Genomic DNA, 10,531 nt, shown 5'->3' with positions numbered 1-10,531 from the left:
TCCACCTCCCGCCGACCCTCCACCACACACCGCCGTTCGTCAACACGATCTGCTTGAACAGACTGATACACAAGGATAATCCTGTACTTACCATGGTGAACGTTATAAACATTCTATGAACAAGTGCAACAGTTAGGCAAGTGAACAGAGCAGTTTTCTATTGGGTCATGCGTTACGATATCTGCTGTATTACTGTAACTATTCACCACTTGATGTTCAGCTAAGTGCATAATGAATAATCCATATCATCAACTCTGTACCCATCCCTGTAGATCTGCCATCCTGTACCTCACCCACGTGCCTATCCGAGGTGTGGAAATACCCACCTCACCTTAATGTTAACCTATTGTTTGATTAGTTCATTATCATGACCTCCCACTTCTGTAACATCTGTAATACCTGTGTATTTTGAAACGATTGGCTGCCTAAGTCCAATAAACCGTTATTCATTTGTTTATTCATTTAACGACATACTCCAGTTTGAGCCAGGTAACCATTTATCGACCAGCCCCGCGGGCAGGGTGAACAGCTTGGATTGGCTATGGGCCTACTACTGCGCCCAGGATTCGAACTCACGCGGGCCCGTGTTGATTCATGGTCAGTAATGCTAACCGGTACACCAGGGGGGGGGGGGAGGGTCCATCCGTTACAGGGAGGGGGTTATGGGTTCCCACTTCCCCTTGATCATGGTTCCCTCACACGACGGAGCTGGAATTTCAGTGAGTAGCTAACGCAACAAAACCGAGCTTAATTTTTAGCCTTGAAATACCTGCAAGAGAAAGGGTATGGCCACACGGCAAGCCGAGGTGTGTCATGTATATAGTGAACTGCCAGCCCATTTGTTCACCTTCTGTGTACCTTTACCATACATGTGTGTGTGTGTGTGTGTGTAATTACCTGTTTGTACTGTACGAGGAGGGAGTTTTACACGCGTAGGTCCTCATCTCTTGAACATTTTCTGCTATCATACATCATTGATCACAGTGTCTTTTACATTCGTCCAACGCTAATAAAAGTAACTCTGCGTTAATTTTCCTTGCTTTAAGTCATATTTTGCCCTCTGATTGTTCTATCCCTACACCTTCATCATCACTCCGATTAAAAAGGATTAAAAAAAAACTCTTGTGTTGTGATAAGGTCACCCATCACTCTTCTCTCTTCCACTGTGGCAAAGTTTAAGGCTTCTAACCTTCCCCAGCGACTCTGCCTTCTTCATTCATGTAACCTTCTTTGTAGACATTCTCTGTGCATTCTCTATGTATTCTTTGTGTTTCTTCAGTGGCCAAACTTGAGGAGCATATTCTATTTTTGGCTTTATGTAGAATGTGAACAGCTTGCCGAATACTTCCTTACCCATGTACTTGAATGCTGTTCTAATATTTGCCGACAGACAGTTTGTCGCCTTTACTATTCTCCTAATGTGGGTCTCTGGCCCTGTCAACAACAGGGTCGCCATCTTGTTAACGTCTGAAGCAAACATGACGTCATTAGTGTGTTCCAGCGTTCGTGTCGATTTGTTATCATAAATCATTTATCACGCACCCGTCCTGACCCTCCGAGAAATGTGAAGTACTTGGTATGGGGCTCTCGGCCGTTGTTAGCTCGGGTGTTTCGTTTATTTGTTTGTATAATATTTCTCTGATTATGCAGTTCTATTCATCATTCTAAGCCGACGGCAAGCCAGAAGTAGTAGTCACGTGAGGAAATGGATGACTAGCGTAGATAATGCAGTTGTTGTGCTCGCGGTAGCCTAGGCCATGATTCTCACGGGTCTGTGAACACCTGCTCTTGCTGGACATGGCACGGGCAAAACCTGCCCCAGTCATGACCCTCTCGGGCGAAAAAAGAATCCAGAAATTAGAGCTTCCTGTGTGTTTGTAGACTTGAGTTAGAATGTTAAAAGGTAGCAAGAGGTAAGGACGAATGGAAAATTAGTCATCTATACCGTCTCTGTCTACAAAAAGAAGGTATCTTAAAAGGTGATCTGTAATCGTCTGAGAGTTGTGGGTTCGATCCTCTTTTACATACTAATCATTTTCAAAAAGTTTTAAAGTGATATTCAGGTTTATTGAATACATTTCTTACCTACCCTCTCATGTCTTTCCCGGTAATTGTGACCTGGCATATTTTAAAAACACTTTTTTACTTTCTGCAGCATTAGCAAACACTTTCCCTATCTCCTTTTTTTTTTTTTACTTTCATTAACCTTTCTAGATCTCATTTAAGGCCTGGCTTTAATATGGACTTTTGATCGTGACTGGAGCGTCCAACGTTAAAATATTTAAACTATTGAGTACGTACCCTCTACGACATGTCAGTGTGCGTATGGTTAGATAATAACATCTCTAACGTATTAAGTTTAATTAGGTTTGGCTTGGTTAAGTTACGTACGTGTCCTTCCCGACACTTTATGTTTATTTTGGATATATTAAAGCTAAATGCATTGACCTCTCCGACACGTTCATATATTTGGGTAGTTTAGTTATGCTTAGGGTTAAACCAGATGCGTGACCTGTCCATTACGTTAGGTTCTGTTGTGATGTACGTGTTATATTTGGTTGTTTTGATATGCTAGATTTGGTTAAGTTGGATACGTGTCAACACGGACGTTGAGGATAGGCTTGGTTAAGTTGGATATGTGTCCTCACCACATTATCCTAGGTTTGGTTACGTTGGATATGTGTCCTCATCGACACTTAGAAATGCGTTTGGTTAGATCAGGTTTGGGCAAGACCATGCCCTATATCACAACACATTTTAACTCCAGCCTCAAGAAAAATAAATCATATTAGTATCCGGATTTTCCTTTAGCAAAAGTACATTAATCATGAGCACTGAAAAAAAGAAGTATTGGAAAATTCTTATATAGTAAACACTTGTGATATATCCCCTGCCAATAAATAAGGTAGTAGATAACCCCTCCACCCAAATCCTGCTGGCGGACATGGGAAAGGGAGGAGCGGAAATTGACTGGGAGTCATAATGCCTAAATAACTCTCTTTCGATGTAATGTATAGTTCCAGTGTCAGTCGTAACCTACGGTAATATGAGATAAGACTCATTACAACGTTGATGATTCTCGTGAAGAAATAAAGTAGCGAATGTAATTACGGCAAATGATTACACGAACCGAATTTGTGGCCACCCTGACATATTAAGTAGGTCTGTTATTACATTCCTGGTCACATAACCCCCAATTTAGGTTCCATATTTGCACAGTGTGTTACGCATACTGGCTTAATGACCTCCCGTAGTGGGTCAACACCCATAAATCCCTCAACATATACGACGGCCTGGCTGGTGGGTGTCGGCCTTCAGTCCCCTACATGACCTTGAATGTTATTAACAGTCCTAAGTAATGTAGTTATGTATTTCAATGTGAGAGAATATATATATATCTATATATATATATATATATATATATATATATATATATATATATATATATATATATATATAGTGTCATTCGAAACAGGAGCAAAAGCTGAGTTAATCTCTTGGAAATGTTACTACCAGAGTACAATGTTGAACTTAGCCCTAATTTCCCTCCTCCCCAAACAAGTGATTTATGGTGTATCCCAGTAGTAGTTCTCCCTTTGACGTCATATTGTGGCTCCTAGGCTGAATACCATCACTAGAGTAGTTAGGTGACATCCATGTACTTAATAATGGTAATGCAAAATATAACATTGTCAATGCCAACTAGGTTTGGAGACGAGCATTAACCGACTTGCCTGAAGGTACTAAGGAACGAGATGTTTTGAATCGTAGGGTCATGTGTGTAGGCCCGCCCCGCCCGGAGTCCGCCCCTTCTAAAAATGAATGTTACAATAATGTAAATGATTTTAGCAGCCCTTTACAACCTGATGTATGAGGGACACAGAATATTACCTGATAACCAGCGATAACTACAGTTCTCCGAGAATGACTTGGTTGGTTAGTTGGTGGGTTGGTTTGGTTGACCTGCCAGGGTCATGCAAGGTAGTCAACGTCAATCTATAATGTATACCTAAACGGAAAATCTCTAAAACTCTTCATGCGTTAAACATTATGCCAAAGCCACAAACACTCGCAATACACCCATCAGTCAGACATTTTTTACGGAGTAGCTTCATCTTTCGAATCAGTTTATTAGATAAATACTTGTAATGAACCTATGGTTTTCCTTCTTTTCCTCCACCAAAATATCAAGATATCAATTCATATTGTTTGAGGAAGGGAACTTGAAATGAGCGAGTTGCAGTAACAGCGCTTATATCAATCTGGTTTGAGCTTTGTTTAATACATGGATATGGCACGACGGCTAGGCAGGGTAGGACATGACAAGGACTGGGTAGATTAGTCACTAGAACCAGGATTAGACAAACTGGGATGATATATCTGAGGCACGGTAGGTCAGAAGTTGAATTAAGGTTAGGCAGGCTAGAACGATGCGACAAAGAAAAGGAAGGTTGGGTTTTAAATCAATGTAGGCTAGATTAAATCTTTGGTAGCTAATCTAAAGAGATTTGGGCTTGGTAGGCTTCACTAACAGAAAAATGCTTGTTAGTTAAGATACGCGAAGAGAATCAGAGGTCATGATAAGAGAACAGAAGCGAAGGTAAACAGACTCCATAAACACTAGCAGGACAAGGTAGTCTTCACCAGGACCAGAAAAGACTATGGTAACTGAAACCGAGTTAACTAGTTACTAAAAACAATCGCGATTAAACAAGCAATGCTGTTATATGAACCAGAATTAAAGAAGCTGCGTTCTCAGAACCAGGGCTAGGCAGACATGCGTAACTGATCTAGAACTAGTTACCCTAACTCAGTGGTTTCCTAACTTAAAATAGTGTTGCCACCTAACTTGTCAAGTTTTCGTTACGTCCTCTTCTTTAATAAAAGATTAATTTTGACACGTTTTCTGTGTAATGATTATGATATGCGTTTTATTAGTTTACTTGTATTCTTATCAGATGATAAAATATGAAAGTTCCTTGAGAAGTAAGTAAATGCGAAAACGGAAACGTCAGTAAAACAAAGTGACATGAGTTTGGTCAGGCAATCATCAACTTTGTTGTTCATTCCTTTGTTATATTGGGGCTTCCCCGCCGGCTCCCAACAGTGTGGAAATCACTGCTCTAACCCAACTGAACCAGAACTATACAAGCTTGTCTCACTAAACTAAACGACTAGAATTACATGAGCTGGTCTAACCCAACCAGTTCGATCAGCGAACTAAACGACCAGACTTAAGCTAGTCTGACTCAACTAGTCTAGTAAGCTTCCTTGACTTGACCAGCATTTTGTATACTACCCTAACTGAACCAGGACTATGTATGCTTATGCTGAACGAACCAGGGCTAGGCAAGCTTATCCTACTAGGTATGCTTATGCTGAAAGAACCAGGGCTAGGCAAGCTTATCCTACTAGGTATGCTTATGCTGAAAGACCAGGGCTAGGCAAGCTTATCCTACTAGGTATGCTTATGCTGAAAGAACCAGGGCTAGGCAAGCTTATCCTACTAGGTATGCTTATGCTGAAAGAACCAGGGCTAGGCAAGCTTATCCTACTTGGTATGCTTATGCTGAAAGAACCAGGGCTAGGCAAACTTATCCTACTAGGTATGCTTATGCTGAAAGACCAGGGCTAGGCAAGCTTATCCTACTAGGTATGCTTATGCTGAAAGACCAGGGCTAGGCAAGCTTATCCTACTAGGTATGCTTATGCTGAAAGAACCAGGGCTAGGCAGGTTTATCCTACTAGGTATGCTTATGCTGAAAGAACCAGGGCTAGGCAAGCTTATCCTACTAGGTATGCTTATGCTGAAAGAACCAGGGCTAGGCAAGCTTATCCTACTAGGTATGCGTATGCTGAACGAACCAGGGCTAGGCAAGCTTATCGAAACTTAACCAGTGTTAGACAGGCCTACTTAACATGTCAACTTGACTCACCTTGAAAATAAAAGGAATAAGCTAAAAACAAAAACAAAAAGCCGTTGTGCAGGATTCCACATATTTTCTCCTTGGTAATGAGTTTTATAATAATACCAATAATGAAGAGCCATAAGAGATACATAGTATTGTCCGTTTGGAAATATTCAGGAACACGGGGAAAAAATCGAACACATGATAATTAACCCAACCTACTTAACTATAAACATTACAAAGTAACATCATTACAGTCAAGAAATAAGTATTCTATAATTTCTGTAGCCCAGCTACAAAAAAAGAAAAAAAAAATACTTGGGTAATGCCGGGTACACATGATGACAATAGTGTACCGAACGAAGTTTTACAGCCATGTTGGAGTCTCAAGCGTAGCAAACAAACTTCTCATGGTTTAGTGGTATCAGTGTTATTATTACCCCGTGATTTTCATAACCACGGTCGTCGACTATGATGGATGATGATCGATGTCATGACCTTAATATTATCATATATGATTTGGATAGAAACCTCGTCTACCGGTATCTTTATCAACGTAGTCAAGCTCACCACCAGCAACTTCCCAACGCGGTGCTGTACCCATCAACGCGGCGGCGACCATCCCTTTAACGCCATATTGTAACCTTTCCCCTAGTGCTTTAACCTTTCACGCGCTGGTGTACCCTTGACCGTTCTGGTGCAGGATCATCCTTAATCATACCAGTGTCACCTACAACATGGGCTACATACACAGGGAGAGTGTTAAGTGGTCTTAGAATAATCTTTTAACACCTGAAGAAGGTGCTAAAGATATTACGGGTGTAGTTATAACTTGACGTTGACGGACCACGGCAGTTGGCTGTCTTCAGCACCAAATAACCAACCAGTTAACTGCAGCTCCATAGTGAATACTTCACCGTTGTGTGCCCGTCAACGTAGGATTGGACGGCGGAGATCCCTTTAACACAGCTTTTTCGAACTCGCTTTAAGATATATATATATATATATATATATATATATATATATATATATATATATATATATATATATATATATATATATATTCTTTCATGCTATTCGCCATTTCCCGCCTCAGCGACGTAGCGTTAAGAACAGAGGACTGGGCCTCTGAGGAAACATCCTCACCCGGCCCCCTTCTCTGTTCCTTCCTTTGGAAAAAAAAAAAAAAAAAAGAGGGGAAGATTTCCAGCCCCCCACTCCCTTCCCTTTTAGTCGCCTTCTACGACACGCAGGGAATACGTGGGAAGTATTCTTTCTCCCCTATCCCCAGGGATAATATATGTATATATATATATATATATATATATATATATATATATATATATATATATATACAAACCGAAATCACCCGAGAAACACTAAATAACCATCTTTCCAACCTACTCTGAAACACCACTCCACCAGACTTATATGAAACCACACTCCCCAGAAATATACAAGTTATACTTTCTCGTTTGTGCTTTATAGAAATCATCCATCTCTACAACGCTGCAAACACTGATTCAACATATAGCAAGACTCCTGATGCCCAAGATGCAACGTACACAATAAAGACAGAAAATGCATTTCCCAAATTGTCCTGCATGGACCTCACGGCACACACACACACACACACACACACACACACACACAATGAGTACCTAGCTTAGGCTGGGGTATGTTTGTGTGTGTATGTGCATGCATTTATATGAGTGAAGACATTACACGTACACAAGGGTAAGAGACGGGGCAACACGAGTATTAAGCTCCCTGTTACACTAATGATAATCACATACACCCCAGCCTAAGACAGATACCCATTTATCGACCAACTCCTATGGATGAACACCTTGGTTGAGTGTTGGCCGAATGACGCGCCTAGGATTTGAACCCATGCTGACATGGTCATTAATGATAACCACAACACCTCGGAGTGTGTGTGTGTGTGTGATTGTGATATTCTTCATGCAATATCATGATTGCTTAAAGATCTCTCTGGACTGTATCAAATAACTAAGATATTGAATTTACTTCCCCATGCCTACATTAACCTTACCTAACCTTTACCAGGACACTGTAGGTCAGAGCGGGTGTGATGGCTGCTAATGTATTCGGGGTTGTGTTTCGGCAATTCTGTCTTCGATCTGGTGGTAACATCTGTTACACGGGAGGGAATAGCCCTCGAAGCCCTCACGACAATCCCTGCAAAACGAAAATAAAAACTGCAACATGAATGATAACTTTAACGGATAGATGGCTAAGTGCGCAATGATTAAGGGGGCCTGGGCGGTGAAAGCAAACACACCAGACACACTGAGCGTCAGTCCTTCAACTGATGAACGACCTAATTATTAAAAGATGAATTTAAGGAATCGGAAAGAAAATATGTATGGATAAGAAATTAATTCTGCTGTCCAGTTGTATACGGAAAGACCGGATATGCCAATCCTAGAGTGGTCAATTTTCACATAATATTTACAGGACGTTGTGGCCTGTCGGGTGCAACGTAATTCAGACAGTCAACAAGCAGCTAACAATCGAAAATGAAAAGCCAAAGTGATATCTGTATAAGCAAGACTCAACATGTAACGTAATGGAAAAGTCCGGGATGGAAAGTATGACAGGAAAATGTTGATTGAGCAAACTGCTTTTGACAAAATTCCGCTGAAAGGGAGGAAGATACCCAAGATGTATGAGAAGGACAAAATTAGCTCCACCTCTCCCGACACCTGCGCACCAATGTTTTCAAGACCTGAACATATTTTGTTTTCTAAATGAGAATTTTCCAACACTTTTTAAGAATATAAAATAGTATTGAAGTTTCAACTAAACTTTTACGAAACAAGATGAAATAACTACAAGCAGAAGCGAATCTAAGCTTACTTGTAAAGAGAGGCAGTAGATTCAGGAGACTCATACCCGGGGACGATGTATAATGATTGTTAGTGTATAATGATATATGAACCCCTTCCTTCATAAATAGGCGTGTGAAATCAATTCACAAATATTTCACTTAAGCTCATTTCAACACTTTTAATGATGACTTCCTACCACTTTGGTGTAAGTCATTCTTGGGGAAGGGGGATACGTACCAGCCAACCAATCAAAATATCGTCATCAAAAGACAATCATGATTAAGATAAAGAAGACAAAATGGAAAACCTTGTGAATCAAGTCATTGAGAAACCAGAAATGAAGAAATATACCACATAATTCAAACGGTAGTAGGGGTATGGATGGGCATTTCTTAGGGGGACCATGCCCCCCTTAAATTCGCTTACGAAAAGGTAAAGGGAAATACAGTCAGATATGGAGAGAGAGAGAGAGAGTTACATAGATACAGACCACACAGTCCCAAGCTCTAAGCAAGGTGATCTTGCCTTAAGAGAGAAAGAGAGAGCAAGCAGAGAGATATCTCATTCTGTATTCCATAGATGGCTCTACAACAAACAGACGCGGGCCTGCGTGAGGCGATTTAATCCCTCAGAGAACGTTTCCGCTTTGGATAATTTAATCATGTTAGTCGGTGGGCAGAGTAGCCTAGCCATGGTCGGAAGAGAGGGTTGCTGTTTAGCCTAGCTGTAGGCGGGCGCTGCCGTAGGGCGCAGCGCAAACATTCACTCCTCCTCAACCCAGTCGCTGTAATACGGTATTCATCTGTGGAGGAGGGAAATTGTAATCTAATATCTTGGATCCTGGAGCGGGAGTGAACTGAGAGGCCAGGGCTGAATGGTGCTCAGGACCCGAGGCGCCGCCAACCTCACCCTGAAATTGCTGCTCCTATGAGAACCTCCGAGAAAGTGATGGAGGTTCCCGCCCATGTTAGGCTCCTCAGGGTTCTACCCGTGATGCTCCCTCCCTCACCGTCCACAAAATTCAGCCTCGCGATCTAGAAAAAGAGGAAAAAAAAAAACATTCTCAAGGCTCAGTCAGCATAGTCCTGAAGGCTCAGCACACGTCTGGCCCAGGGCCGGTACAGTGGCCTGATCGCCGCCCACTCCCAGCCAAGAAGATACAAAAATTCAAAAATATTACACGTTGATTTATAGACCTCAACTCTACCACAGAAGATAGGCACTCAGAACACACACACACACACACACACACACACACACACACGCGCGCGCGCGCGCGCGCACACGTATACATACCTATACATATCAACGTATACATACATATACATACACAGACATATACACATGTACATATTCATACATGCTGCCTTCATCCTTTTCGTCTCCACTCCGCCACACATGAAACGGGCACCCCCTCCCCTCGCGTGCGTGCGAGGTAGCGCAAGGAAAAGACAACAAAGGCCACATTCGTTCACACTCAGTCTCTAGCTCTCATGTGTAATGCATTGAAACAACAGCTCCCTTTCCACGTGGATCAAGGCCCCATAAAACTTTCCATTGTTTACCCCAGACGCTTCACATGCCCTGGTTCAATTCATTGACAGCACGTCGACCTCGGTATACCACATCGTTCCAATTCACTCTATTCCTTGCACGCCTTTCACCCTCCTGCATGTTCAGGCAACGATCGCTCAAGATCTATTTCACTCCATCTTTCACCTCCATACACCTCCAAAAATGGGCATGTTTGATAGAATAGTGGTTCCA

Source organism: Panulirus ornatus, chromosome 3 (genome assembly GCF_036320965.1).
Source record: "Panulirus ornatus isolate Po-2019 chromosome 3, ASM3632096v1, whole genome shotgun sequence".
Taxonomy (NCBI): domain Eukaryota; kingdom Metazoa; phylum Arthropoda; class Malacostraca; order Decapoda; family Palinuridae; genus Panulirus; species Panulirus ornatus.
The sequence above is the reverse complement of the archived record's forward strand: the minus strand, read 5'-3'. Positions refer to the sequence as shown.